Source organism: Bombyx mori, chromosome 22 (genome assembly GCF_030269925.1).
Source record: "Bombyx mori chromosome 22, ASM3026992v2".
NCBI lineage: Eukaryota > Metazoa > Arthropoda > Insecta > Lepidoptera > Bombycidae > Bombyx > Bombyx mori.
Window position 1 is genome coordinate 6,897,455 of NC_085128.1, and position 14,959 is coordinate 6,912,413.

The window sequence follows — 14,959 nt, forward strand, 5'->3', positions numbered from 1 at the left end:
TAATGTTTGTGGTCTTACATTAATGGCTCCAAGTTGACATCTAAGCGATCTAATTTAATAATTTAATCAAGTGTAGATTTGGTACAAAGCGAATAAAATATTTGGAAAAGTCATTAGAAACATTAGTAAGGTACTTTTCAGTCTTGTTACCTAAGTAAACAGCAGGCAAATTACATTCAAACGTACCCCGGAGACGTAGGAAAGACAGTGATCTTACTTTCGTTCCGGTCCTTCATTCTTTAAACTTTCCCACGATTAGAACTACTTGATTCATTCTAAATACAAGAACGCTTACAAAATAATATGTACTGTTATGCCCCTGGGATGGCGCGTTCATGAGTGACGCATGACATGTGATCGACTGGGTCGTGGTCTTTCGATGACAACAAAACCAGGAAGTAAAGTATTTAAGTAATCAAATTGATGTATTGTTTATTCGGTCGAAGTTTTTATTTCGGGTCTTCACGTTTCAGTACGTATTGCATTAATTAACGGGCGTGAAGTAAATAAAGGCACACGCACTCTTAAAATCATTGTAGTTAACACGTCAGTTGCAACATGAGCACTGTTGTCGATTATTTAACAAGAGACAATGTGGTCGCGCTGAGACCGGAGCTTCTCACGGATGCCGAAGGTCGTGGATAACTCTTGTGCTCTTACAACACGCTTTAAATAATTTGATTTCATAACAAGCGCCCCAAAACAACTTCGCGTGGACAGTATGCCGAATTATTCTAACCATCATCATCATCATCATTTCAGCCTATCGCCGTCCACTGCTGAACATAGGCCTCTCCAATAGATTTCCAGTGCGACCGGTCCATTGCCACCTGCATCCAACGAGACCCAGCGCTTTTTACTAGGTCGTCGGTCCATCTAGTAGGTGGCCGTCCCACACTGCGCTTGCCAGTACGTGGTCGCCACTCCAGGATCTTTCTGCCCCATCGACCGTCCTCTCTTCGTGCTATGTGGCCGGCCCATTGCCACTTCAGTTCACTAATTCTACGGGCTATGTCAGCAACCTTCGTTCTTCTACGGATCTCCTCATTTCGGATTCGATCACGTAGAGAAATGCCGAGCATAGCCCTCTCCATAGCTCGCTGCGCGACTTTGAGCCTTCTAAAAAGATCCCTAGTGAAGCACCACGTCTCCGAGCCGTAAGTCATCACTGGTAACACACATTGGTTGTACACCTTTGTCTTAAGGCACTGAGGTATTTTGGACGAGAAGACGTTGTGCAGTTTACCGAACGCTGCCCAGCCGAGTTGGATCCGTCTACTGACCTCTCTCTCAAAGTTGGACCTACCTAATCGGACTGCCTGTCCTAGGTATATATATTCGTCAACAACTTCAAGAGTAGAGCTCCCAACAGTAACTATGGTGGGTGCAATATGGACATTGTACATGATTTTTGTTTTGTCCATGTTCATTTTAAGACCCACTTGTTGAGAAACCCTACTGAGGTCACCGAGCATACGCCCTAAATCTTCCAGCGACTCTGCCATGACCACGATGTCATCGGCAAACCGAAGATGAGTGATGTATTCGCCGTTAATATTGATGCCAAGTCCTTGCCATTCCAGAAGCTTGAAGGAATCCTCCAGAGCAGTGATAAACAGTTTCGGAGATATCACATCTCCCTGTCTCACTCCTCTCTTTACAGGGATTTCCTTCGTGCAATGCTCCTGTACTCGGACTGACATGGTGGCGTTATTATACAAACACTTCAATACTTCGATGTACCGGTGGTCAATACGGCACCGCTGGAGAGATCTAAGGACCGCCCATGTTTCGATGGAATCAAAGGCTTTCTCATAGTCCACAAACGCTAAGCATAATGGCCGATTGTACTCTTCGGTCTTCTGTACAATCTGCCGCAGCGTATGTATGTGGTCTATGGTACTGTAGCCTTTTCGGAAACCGGCTTGTTCGGTAGGCTGGAAGTCATCAAACCTGCGTTCGAGACGCTTCGTGATGACTCTTGAGAACAGCTTGTAGACATGGCTCAGCAGTGCTATGGGCCTATAGTTCTTCAATAAGGTTTTGTCACCTTTTTTGAAGAACAGGGTCACAACACCCCTGTTCCATGCCTGTGGCGGTTTTCCATCGAGCAAAGAGGAATTGAAGAGCTTCTGAAGGACTTTCAGTACCGGCGTCCCGCCCGCTTTCAGAAGCTCCGTAGTAATTCCATCCTCGCCCGGTGCCTTGTTATTCTTAAGCTGTTTGAGAGCCATCCTAATCTCGTACAGGCTGATGTCCGGGATGTCTTCGGTGTAGTGTCGGGTTAGCTTGGCTCTAGGGTCTGCAGCTAAACCTTGCGGTTCAGCTGAGACCGAGGTAAACAGCTGCCCGTAGAACCTCTCTATCTCCCGCAGGACCTCTGACTTATTCGACGTTACACGTCCATCTTCGGTCTTCAGCTTCGTCAGCTGGCTTTGCCCAATAGAAGCGTCTCTTGCGAACACTTTAGAGCCTTGGTTTCGCTCAATCGTCTCTTTGATACGCTGAGTATTAAAGGAGCGTAGGTCGTGTCGCAAGGACTTCATGATATGTCTATTGAGTTGCCTATATGACTCAGTGTCCTCCGAAGTTTGGAGCGTCATCAAACGTCGACTAGCCATGAGGTTTCGGGTGCGGTCGGATAGTTTCTGAGGTCTATTCTTACGGTGGGTTTTGAAAAATTTGGACCCTACCGTACGGACAGTCTCTACCAGCCTGCTGTTTACATCGTCCACTGATGCGCAGCTGTTTAGCCATTCGAAGCGATTAGCCAATTCGAGTTGAAAGCTCTCGGGGTTTTGGATTTGTGCATTCGACGGTCGAAGCGTTGACTTCATCAGACGCGATCTTTCCAGTCTGACATTGATATTCAACATGCCTCTGACGATTCGGTGATCACTTCCTGTTTTAACACTGTTGATCACAGAGACATCGTTGAATATCTGTCTGTTGGTGCTCATGATGAAGTCAATTTCATTTCTTGTTACACCGTCGGGACTCAACCAGGTCCATTTCCGTTGTGGTGGCTTCTTGAAGAAAGAATTCATCATAAAGAGTCCTTCCTTCTCCATAAAGTCCGCCAGCATCTGTCCTCTGGGATTCCGCTGCCCAAATCCAAATGGCCCCACTTTCAACTCATCATCGCCTCTACGGCCCAGTTTTGCATTGAAATCTCCCATAACAACGGTAAAATGTGATTGGGAGTTACGTATGGCCCTACTAATGTCCTCATACGTAGCTTCCACTTCATCGTCTGGATGTGACGTCGATGGGGCGTATACCTGTACAATCTTCAGCGAATACCGCTTTGAGATTTTGAGGACAAGGTATACTACCCTACTCGACACACTTTCGATGGCCACAATGTTGTTTATGAGAGATTTGTGGACGATAAACCCAACACCACCTTGGGACTTCTGTTCTCCCTCCCGGTAGTAGAACAAGTGGCCGGACTGTAAGGTTTTCGTATCCTCCCCCTCTCTTCGGATCTCCGATAAACCAATAACGTCCCAGCGCAACTTGTTCATTTCTTCTTCCAGCTCTATTAGCTTCTCGTCCAACCTCAAAGTGCGCACGTTGTATGTCACCAGGGCCAGTTGTCGTTGTGAAGGGGGGTGGTAGCCGGATCTCTGCCGGGGATTCTTAGCACCCCTTGCCCCGCCGTTACCATGGCCGCTACCGTAACCAGGAATAGCGGGGCCGCCGGGGACTAGGGGCCTGGTTCTGCGGTGTGTAATCATTTTGGAGGTTAATTAGCCTACTGGTACCACGCTGGCTAGACGGGTTGGTACAGGGTTTAATTTCGAGTTTTCCTTCTCTCACACTAGTAAATATTGTGTGTTATGCTTTCCCTTTTGTCGCCTCTTACGACTCCCCTGGAATGGTAATGGGGGTGGTGACAAAAGTATTCTAATGCCGAATTATTCTAACCGTTTCTTGTCAATTATAGTTCCTTTCCGAAATCAACAGTTTAAGTTTGATCTTAAATACATACGTAATTTTTTGTTTTGTATTGATGTGGTATTTGTTGGAATTTTGTGAAATTAAAATCGATTATTATAATACAGGACGACGACTGAGAATACTGACGAACTGAGAAGCTAAACAAATCTGAGCTTTCAAGAAAAAAAATAATATTTTTACTCGTACATACATATATGAATACATTTATTTAATTTTTTTTTAAAACTGTCAGTATTCAGTCCATAATTTCGAATATTGACCTAACGTTTAAACATATGTGAAGAAATTTGACATCATAATATATTTTTTTTTTTTTTATAACAACTAAGAGGCAAACGAGCAAGACGGGTCACCTGATGGTAATATATATTTATATATATAAATATATATGTATAAATATACATTATATATTTATATATAATATAATATATTTACGGAAGGCATGCAGGTGTTTCAACTATTTATATACTAAAGAAATCGTGTACCAGAAAAACTGCCGTCTATCTGCCCTCTGGTATGTTGTATTAATAAAAAGGTCCTTATTGGTTACAATTTTTTTAAAGCTTACAGAGGTGAACGAGCACACAGCCTATCCCGTGTGGTTATTGAAGTTGAATACATTACAACGTAAATGTCGCAACCCACCTTGAAATATGAGATTGAAGTCTCACCACATAGATGAGGTCTCAACACTGCTGCGAACTAGCACTTGGTTCAACCCGGATTAAATAAATAAGAATGAAATTTAATTATGTGGCCTAATTTTTTTTTAAATATAGTACACAAATATAAAGGGGAGTATTTCAAAGTCACGGTCCGCATTCCGTAAATGGTATATTAAGGCACAACAAGAATAGAAACATAACAGAATTGAGATAAAGTATGCGATTATTTTAAAACATCGACTAGCCTATAAAACGTCGTATATCCACTATTTTATACATAACCTTCACCCAAAGAGTAGTAATGATTGTGTCGCAAATGAATTTAGAAATAATTCGTAAATTTATTTTCACACAAAACGACAATTAAATGCTAATTGCAAATGTCCCTAATTACGTAGATATTACACACTTAGAAGCTGTAGTCATAAACTCAGTACTTTTGAGGTCAATACAAGTAATATGTGATAATTTTAATGTTAGTACACTTTACTTTTTAATTTTAAATGGTCTGTCTACATTTGAAACAATCGTTACGATTGAACAATTCAAATTAAGCTATCCTTAAAATGAGGTTGGTGAAATTTGTATTCTTTTCTTATTGTTAGAGTATTGCATTATTACAAATAAATGTTCTTTTATACGATAAGCATACGTTACGCATACGAACGCATATAAAAACTTGAAATATTACAGTTATATTTGGAAAAAAAAACCTCATGACATAAGAGTCATTTTAGGTTGATGAATTCAAAATGATCAAAGTTTATGCTTTCTTTAGAAAATTAGTAGCATGATTATTGAAATTAAGAGAATGCTAAAAACCGATCATACTACCGCATTGCAATACCGGTAGTACTAGAAAATTTTATGTTAGGTAGCAGCACCTCACCCATTTTTCCATCGCAACATCCACGCGATTTTGTTTGAAGAGTTGACTCTGTCGTTATACTGAAATGAGACTTAAACTTAATTTTTCAAGGTTGGAGCAGCAGCACAATGTAATGTCGATGGGTTTCAGTAACTATTTAATACCGGCTGAACCGTACACTAGTTCATCTGTCTACGCAATACTTAAAACAAGATTATCGCTTGAATGTTTCCTTTTACATTATATATTAAAATAATTATAGATGCTAAGAGACTATAGCAGGAAAACTTTGGACAAGGAAAGCTCTAAGCCGAGTAGAGTGGAAAGAAATGGAGGAGGCCTTTGCCAAAATTGGACAAACAAACGACATTGTCGATGTCATCGACTCAGCAGAGTCGTTAAGTTTATTAATTGTAAATATCCTTTTTGCGTCTGAATAAGGCTTTTATTATTATTATTATTATGGTTGCTAAGACTTCCTACGTTTGCTTATCAATTTTCTATAGACACTTGTCTATTGTTAACTCGCACGCTAACATTCAATATCGGGGCGGTTATTGTGACTATTAGGTGTTTATTCCAATATTTAATTGGGAATGGTGCTATTCTACCCATGGGGTTTGAAGGTATGATTAATTCGCCGCAGAATTATAGACTCATAAAAAAAATATTCAACGTAGTGGACAATCAACTGGAATCTTCTAGGATACGCAAGTTCAATAGGTGAATGATAGTATCTATTAAAATGTCAAGAAGTTGCCGTTTTAGATGTGCCGGCAACGGGTTCAGCATAAATCGTTTCGAAATAAGCATTGCGTGTTTGTATGCTCTGTACAAATAGAGGTCGTGTTTTTTTTTAAATTTAATATATTTTATTCGTTCGAAGGGATTGATTTTGTTAAATAGCGCGATGTTCAAAAACAGGACACGTTTACGTGGGGGTTTCTCTCGGTATTGTGTCTATAAACATCTGTTTGGAGGTTTATGATATAACAAAACGTTTACCATTTGCAAATATGTATCTAGTAATTTGGTAAATTAGCTCAGCTTTATTGAGGTCAAATCTAATACAATAATCTTAATTCGAATAACAAATTCCATTTTTAGTTGATTCGAGAGTATTTTCATGTATTTAATTATAAAACCGAGATCTACCTTGTCGACTATTAGAAAAAAACAGAAGGGAATATCAAATTTATTAAATCCAAATTAGTTCCTCATTACAGCCGTTGGTTGAGTCATCCGAATCAAGGTACTTGCGGAGTCGTGATCGGTTATCATTGAGTTTATTAGTTCCATTTTAAGCGAGTATATCGAACGTGCAGGGAACTAATGTGGTTAAAATTGTTTAAGTGGTTGTAACATGAGATTGCATGAATTCGTGGAAGTAGTTGGATTTTGCGTGTTTGATCCAAAAAGAAAACCCAAAAGTGTGCCTATTATCAATTCCAGTTTTTTTCAAAGGTGGCCATTAATAATCAACTGCATTTTTATTGCGTATCTACGCAGACAAACATGCCGCCCAACTTTGATGATGACAGAATTATCTCAGACAATTCCTCAGAGCACTTCCATCACATACGGTATAAAACAAAAAGAGACTCTCTCCTGGGCGGTTAAGCTTGAAAGGCGTTAAGGCCCAAAGACATCCCTACATCCCATAAAAACCTGAGAGAACTGAAGTATACTCCGTGTACACACACGGAGATTCCAAAGATCGAGAATGGGACTGTTGACAATGCACGGCTCTGTTCTGTTTGGAGTAAAATGGAAGTGGCTGGTATTTGATCGCCCCGGTCCAAAGATGGAAGCTTGTTTGCGCATCCACAGTAAATAAATGTTCAGTATCTTTATAGGAAACAGTTTTAAGCATGCGTTTGACAAACATTTGTTTTCAAGCGCTTGTTTACTCTCTCTAACGTCCCTTTAATCACTTTGATTTTAAACGCTATTTCTTATTTTTGTGATTGCAACAGATTCATTATAGACATTAAGGTTATACTTCGTTAGTAGTGAACGCTATAATTTACACAAGCCGAAGCTGTGCTGGTCGTGTCGTGAAAGGAAGCTCTTGAATAATCTAACATACCTACATCTTCAAACGACTTTAGTCCTTGATAAAACATGTACTCAAGCCATTCTTGAGTTAAGTAAATCTCGTGATGTCAATGATATAAAGTATTATCTCATTTACCACACATTATTCGTAACCTCCACTATTAGAGTCAATAAGGTTCTTCGTACTTTGTTTTATTGTAATTTTTTCAACAAATATCCATACGATATACTCATTTACGTATTCAAATAGCGTCATAACGTCAATAGTCAAGCGTCAAGCGTCAGTAGTGTCAAATCAAAGTAATGAGTAGTAGGATGGTAGTAGGATACTTCAACAAATAAGAAAACATTCCTAATGGCAAGGAAAGTAAGAACGTACATATATTTTGATAACAACATAAAACGCAGTGTTTAAGAGTTTTACGTGCTTTAAGAGTCTATGGTTTTGTATTTTTTTTATTGCCCTTGTGGACAAAGGAGCATACGGTCCACCTGATGGTGAGTGGTAACCGTCGCTCATGGACTTCAGCAATGCTAGGGGCAGAACCAAGCCGCTGCCTGCCGTTAAAATGATTGCGTTGATAAACGTTGCGTTGATTGATAATAAAAATTAGAATTTTTCATCATAAGAGAGATACTTAAAAAATAAATATTGTATTATGGTGTTGTATTATCGTTCAAGTAAATAGTATTCATTCTCATGTGGTCCGGAGGTCAGGTAAATGCCAGCAACATGGCGGAATAATCGTTGCCATTATTGGTGATTTTATTGAAAGAATGTAAACACAAACTGTGAATAATGGGGATTCGGTAATAAAAAAAGGACATAAATGACTGTTGGTTCAATGGTATAAGCCTACAAATTAAGTAATTAATTGTAATTTATTGCGTAATCCCATTTTGTCTATAAAAATATTACACTGCTTAAAATTGTAATAAATAGGTTCTGTTTCATATTGTGTGTTGCACATTTGTATTTTCATTTTTCATTCGTTCTTGGTCATGACAAAATAGAACAAATTATAAAATAGTGGACATTGTTAATTTATTAGTGCTGAAGGATTTTTTTTTCCTTTTTTTTATTGCTCAGACGAACGGACGAGTTCTTTGCCTAGTGTTAGGTCATTACCGATGCGCCTAAAGAATTTTCTTTTTTATAGGTAAAAAAGATACGATATCCATAAAAAAATCTTTATTAAAAGTCTCTCTTAAATTAAAGAGACCGAAAGAATTCAGATCCCACTGTTAAAATTTGTAAAAGAACAGAGCATGCAGGTCGTATTTTTACGGTGCATAGGTCGTGTCCGATGAATAGTATGATATTATGACGAGTTATCGCGGGCGCAGTGAAAGCAGTCGCGCAATTCTATTGTGACTCTGATTGATTTGAGAGATATAAGATTGGTTACCGTATCATCGGCACGCTATTGTTCTTCCGACTTTGGCAATTAAATATTATGAGAAAATGGCATTTACGGAGGTCTTCATTTTTCAAATTTGTTTCTCAACTGTGCTATTAATTCATTTAGAAAATCCTTACGTTGGTTGTACCTACGTTACACATTGTACAATCGTTGATTGGTCGTTCTTTCTCAACCTCTTTGACATCAATTCCCCTTACGCCTGAGAGAAAACAATTGTGCCCACACTACGAGTAATAATAATGATTCACCTGTAAAACCTGTACTGGTGGTAGGTTGTCTTGTGAAACCTCACAGGTAGGTACCGCCACCCGGCCTATTTCTACCGTGAAGCAATAAACCGTTTCGGTTTGAAGGGTGGAGCAGCACTTGTACTGTAAAATTCTGCGATTTAGAACTCGTCTCAAGAAGAGTGGCGGCATTTACTTATATTTTATATTATATTTACATACTTATATATTTATCGGTACTTGAACCATTGTGTGATGGTTCACTTGCGGACTAAATAAAAATAATAATAATATGTTGGTTCGAAGTAAGTATCAGTTGAATGGAATATTTTAAATGTATTTTTTATTTGATTAGTTTTGATAATTTTAAGTATGATTCAATGGTACTATGTACACATTTGGACTTGTTGTTGTTGTCTGAAATAAAATAAACCATTCATCACTCATTCATTCAATCATTCATTCATTTACGTGCTTTAGGCTCACTCTACAGCAGCCATCGATAAATAATGCGTGTTTGACCTCATTGCAATTCTCATATTCTCGAACGCGACTCATTTGTTCATCTTCAGTAAGTAACAAGAAAATGTTAATCTATTAATTTAGTTTATCAATTTAACAAATCAATAGAATGCGGTGTGTCTGTACATTTTAAAAAGTAATAATGATGTTAAAAGGGGTAATAAATTAGATAAACAGAACACAAAGAACTTTTTTTCTGCCTGTCAGTTTGCTTATTCACGGATATGCCTTTTATTATTTTCTTTTTTTTATATTGTTTTATTAAGTAGACTAGAGTAGAGAAAATAATATGGTTTTTTATTAAAATTGGATTTGCAAAAATTCTCTGACGTTTCAAATATCTAATAGTATTAAAAATACAAAAGTGGCTCTATATTTTACGTTTTCATCACGATGAAATTCAGTATAGAAATAGTTTGAAGCCTGGAAAATAATCTTTCATCATTCGGCTGAGCACGGGTTTAAAATTTAGGCAACGAAGGCGTAGCTGTGCGCTGATAACTAGCTTTAAATTATTTATTTTTAAATTAAATTTTATGATAATGACAACAAATTTGACTTGATTATTTCTCTAACACAAGCCAATTTAATTTAATTTACACTTGAAACAATTTTAGGTTGCGTCAGCTTCAGGCGTCATTCATCAACACGAAATCAGCAACAGATCAACTGACGTGTGTGAGAATCGAAAAATCGTGTGTTGTTTAACCTATTGCCACCTCCTTGCATGATTGCAATGGTGTTCTGGCTTGTTGAACTTGTTTACAGTAATTGAGGAAATCACTTTTCGTGCTTTCTGGGAAACTTTCGGTATTTAACTAATCGGGATTGTAACGACATATTATTATTATTATTGTATGACTCGCCAACTAAATTCGCATTGAAACTATTTTTCTCAGAGACAGCACTAAAGAGATTTTTATTCAATGTAAAAAAGTAATCTAAATTGACTGAAAAGGTTTAAATAATGTAAACATCCAGGTTGAGATTCAATTCCAATGACTTCAAAACATTTAAGGAATCGGTGGATTTGTCAGAATGAAATGTCTACAGTTATGGGGTAAGGAATTGTTTCCTCCTTATAAACATATTATAATACTTGTAAGATCAAACGAAAATTACTTAACTTTAACTGTATTCGAAGTATTTATGCGTTGTAAAGCAACGTTCATCCTATTAATTTTAAATCAAAGACCGCGCCGTTCATGTTTGATACATTCGAGAGGAAGCCACGGTAATAAAGATGCCTTACTGAGGCCAGATCTATGCAGTTTATGCAAATATGGCTTATAGAGAGAACGTGAACTATGTCAGAATTTACACAGATCTGAGCGAAATATTACTCAATGCTCCAATCCATCCAGTTTCGTTACGATGACGATACTAAAATAATATAAACTCTTAAACTAGTTTAGAAATTCACGTTTAAGATTTTGAAATGTACTAACTGGTGTAAATTATATTTTACTATATTTAAGCTGTATAATATATAATCGATGAGATTGCAATGTTATCTGTTAATAAAGTATATACATAAATATATAACTAAATAAATATTTAGACAAAAACCGAGCACATGCTTTGTGATTTTGGTGGTTCTTTAGACTTCACGCCAATCGCCTTAGATGGTGTATCCCTGCCAGTCTGCTCCGACTTCAAGTTCCTCAGCTCTATAATATATATACAACATAGACCGGAACGTAGCAAACCCACTAAACGCTGGTTGGGTAAAATGGCTACAGGTCTCTGCAATAGCATGCGATCGCGGAATGCCCCTTCAGCTCAAGGGCAAAATTTACAAAACGATCATTAGACCTGTCGTGCTGTATGGATCTGAATGCTGGGCGACGAAAGTAAAGCATGGATGCGTGTAATGACAAGAATGGACAAGATAAAGAATGAGTATATCAGAGGAAGTGTGAAAGTAGCCTCAGAATCAACAAATTAAAGAGCGGACAGTTAGCGTGGTATGAGCATGTGATGCGTAGGGATATGTAGGAAAATGGTAGTGCAAGGTAAAGAGAGAAGAGGTCGACCGAAAAAGACCGAGTTTGTGAATGACGATATGAGAGAGAGAAAAGCGAGTGTTGAGATGACGGCTGATAGAAAAGAATGATAAATAGGATAAGGTGAAGAAAAAGAACAAGATATAAATAAATAAATAAATATTACAATAGAAATGCTTGAGTTTCGAAGCGCAATTAAATGTTTTGTTGATTGGGGTGCTGTGCATAGATAAAATACACTTAAGGGCTGTTTTAGTTAAAATATTGCTAAGTAATGTTAATTCTTTGAACACTGAAACGACTATCATGTTTTCCTATTTTACAGAAGCAGTAATAAAAGCATTAGTAAACGAAAACGTGTCCATGATTATCGCGAGGTAGATTGCTATCAGCAGCGTTAGTATTTTTTCTTGTATGTGATTACAAAGTTATAAAGACGTGACTATTTTAGGTATAATGAATATGCAACTGATTGTTGGATGTGTTTATTTTGCTTCTTTGTAATTTCAATAGCATTAAGCGATAGGTTTCGCGGGATCGCGTTTATCGTTTTATTACTTGGTCATGGATTCGATTCCCACATTGGGCAATTTTTTATGATGAGTAGATTTGTTTTCTCTTTTCTGGGTTTAATTATCTATATTTATTTAAACATATTATTATGTAAGTTTGTTTATCAGTCTCTGGTACCCATAGCATTGCATAAAATGATCTTATAACTAAAATTAGATTAAATTTTGTCAGTAATAAAAACATAGACATAATTTAAAAAATCTGTGTGTTTGTAGTGTATGCATCAGGAGATCCACAATAAAACAGAAGATGGACGTTTTAAATTGTCGATTATCGCGTTCTCTCGGATATTTGACCAATTAGAGATTACGTGGAGATTCCAGTTCTCTCTGTGTTTTATATCATTTGTTCCACTGTGAGCGCTCTGAGAAATTTGTTTTTGTGAGTCGTGAGCCTGTCATGTAATTTTTACCACCACACAGCCTGCCACTCGAGACGATTTTATCTACCACCAAGAGCCACTGCGCTCATTCCCGGAGATCATTTTTGGCACGTGCCATCTGCTTTTCCAATAAACTTTCTTCCACGGTGTTCCCTAAGCGCTTTGATATATACTTTTTCAAATGAGGTTTTACGACAGTATCTACACAGCGGCAAGCAGTGGCTTGGCCGTACCCTAATTATTGCTGATGTCCACAAGCGATAGTAGCCATCAGTCACCGACGACGTCACTCGTCTTGATAAGATTTTTTACTGGTGGTAGGACCTCTTGTGAGTCCGCACGGGTAGGTACTACCACCCTGCCTATTTCTGCCGTGAAGCAGTAATGCGTTGCGGTTTGAAGGGTGGGGCAGCCGTTGTAACTATACTTGAGACCTTACAACTTATATCTCAAGGTGGGTGGCGCATTTACGTTGTAGATGTCTATGGGCTCCAGTAACCACTTAACATCAGGTGGGCTGTGAGCTCGTCCACTCATCTAAGCAATAAAAAAAAAAAAAAAAGAAGCTTGAACGGCTTTAAAACAAAATTCAAACAGCTCGCCTGATGTAAATGATCAATGGAACCCATAGATACTAAATGCATAAATCTGAATGAAATGAGGCAAATAAATGAAATTAGGTCATGTTAAATGACCTAGTTCACTAGAATTTATCTTGTACAACTCATATTTCTTTGCTTGACGATCAAAATGACACGTCCACTTAGTCTGTGAATTTCTGAACCTTGAACTTTAAACGTAAATGACCAGACAATAAGAACAATATGATGCGCTAACCCTTCACTTCAGCTTGTAATGTTTATTGATGGCACAGTTTCATGATAAGTGAATTTTTTTTTTAATAATTAGTATTTTGTGTTCTGAACTGTTTCCACAGCTTTTATTATTGCGTAGATAAGTGGACGAGATCCCAGTGGTGTTAAATGATTACCAAAGCCCATAGGCATCTATAACGTAAATGTAGCCATACAGTTTGAGCCATAAGTTCTAAGGTCTCAGTAAAGTTACAACGGCTGCCCGGCCCTTGAAACCGAAACGCATTACTGCTTCACCGCAGAAATAGGCAAGGCGGTGGTACCTACCTGTGCGGACTCACAAGAGGTCCTACCACTAGTAAGGTCCCCTTCACTGGAACTATCTCGACATCAGGATTTGCAGCGTCGAGAAGTTTTTAGCGGATACCGATTGCACACATCAGGCTGCCCCCAGGTTTCGCAGGTTTTTTCGATTATTATTTGTGTTATATTTCAAATTGTTTTCAATAAGCTTATCCTAACAAATATTATAGCAACCATGAAGTTTCCCATATGAAAAGCCAGGCCTTGTTAAACGCTTAGAAATTACGTAGGTACATTATGGATTTGTGCAACTCGAACCTGTCGACTTCTCGCGAAAGGCGCAAGTACTCCGAGGCCAAGAACGCGACAAACAGTAGGTACTATAATACGGAAATGTTCGTTATTAATTTAATTTTAAAAAAATATTAAAATGTCGAATTCATTGCTCTTCTCTTTGAAGTTTATTAAAAATGTAAACTCATTGCGATCGGAAACCACAAGTTAACGTAGTTATCGGTTATCGTAGTCCATAAACACCATAGCCCAATACCTTCGCCGACCTTGAGACAATGTCTAATTTGACACGACTATAATTTCATCTGTAACGCACGATCTCTTCTTATGTAGTATATCAAACTATAACCCAATAATATAACCGTATAACTAAACAAAAACTGGAACTGTTATGCGAAGTGTTAATGCAATGAACCTAATTGCATGTTGTGATGAATAAATAAATAATTGAATAAATTCTGCTCGTGTGCTAGATGTAAGAGACAAAGTTACGAAAATCCAGCTTCGATCTTCATTATTTATGGTTTTAATTACATCAATATGCCGTAACTAATCGATGTCTATGCTATTTCAATTGGGATAAGACATGACATGATGCGTATCTACGTTAGTTATTTGTATTTTGGTGCCACTACAAAGCTTTATATATATTGTGATGGTTGTATCTTTTGAGTAGTAGACGCATTAAAAATTTCTTTGATAGTAAAATTTAAATGTAAAGTTGTAAAATGTAGGTAAATTATTCCAGGATTTCCAGGTTCACCAGGGTGGGTGGGCGTAGACACAGCCTTGTTAACAACTAACAACAGGACCAATCATGTAAAAGTGGAATGTTGAAGATAAATTAACTGTTCGAACG

At 37.8% G+C, this 14,959-nt stretch overlaps 1 long non-coding RNA gene across 1 annotated transcript; it reads left to right on the forward strand.

Moving 5' to 3' along the window:
• Positions 1 to 9,678: 9,678 nt before the first annotated feature.
• Positions 9,679 to 11,300, forward strand: LOC134200966 (uncharacterized). The gene is made up of 2 exons (XR_009976098.1): positions 9,679 to 9,776; positions 10,345 to 11,300. It is a non-coding gene; the product is annotated as an uncharacterized LOC134200966 (long non-coding RNA).
• Positions 11,301 to 14,959: the final 3,659 nt, after the last annotated feature.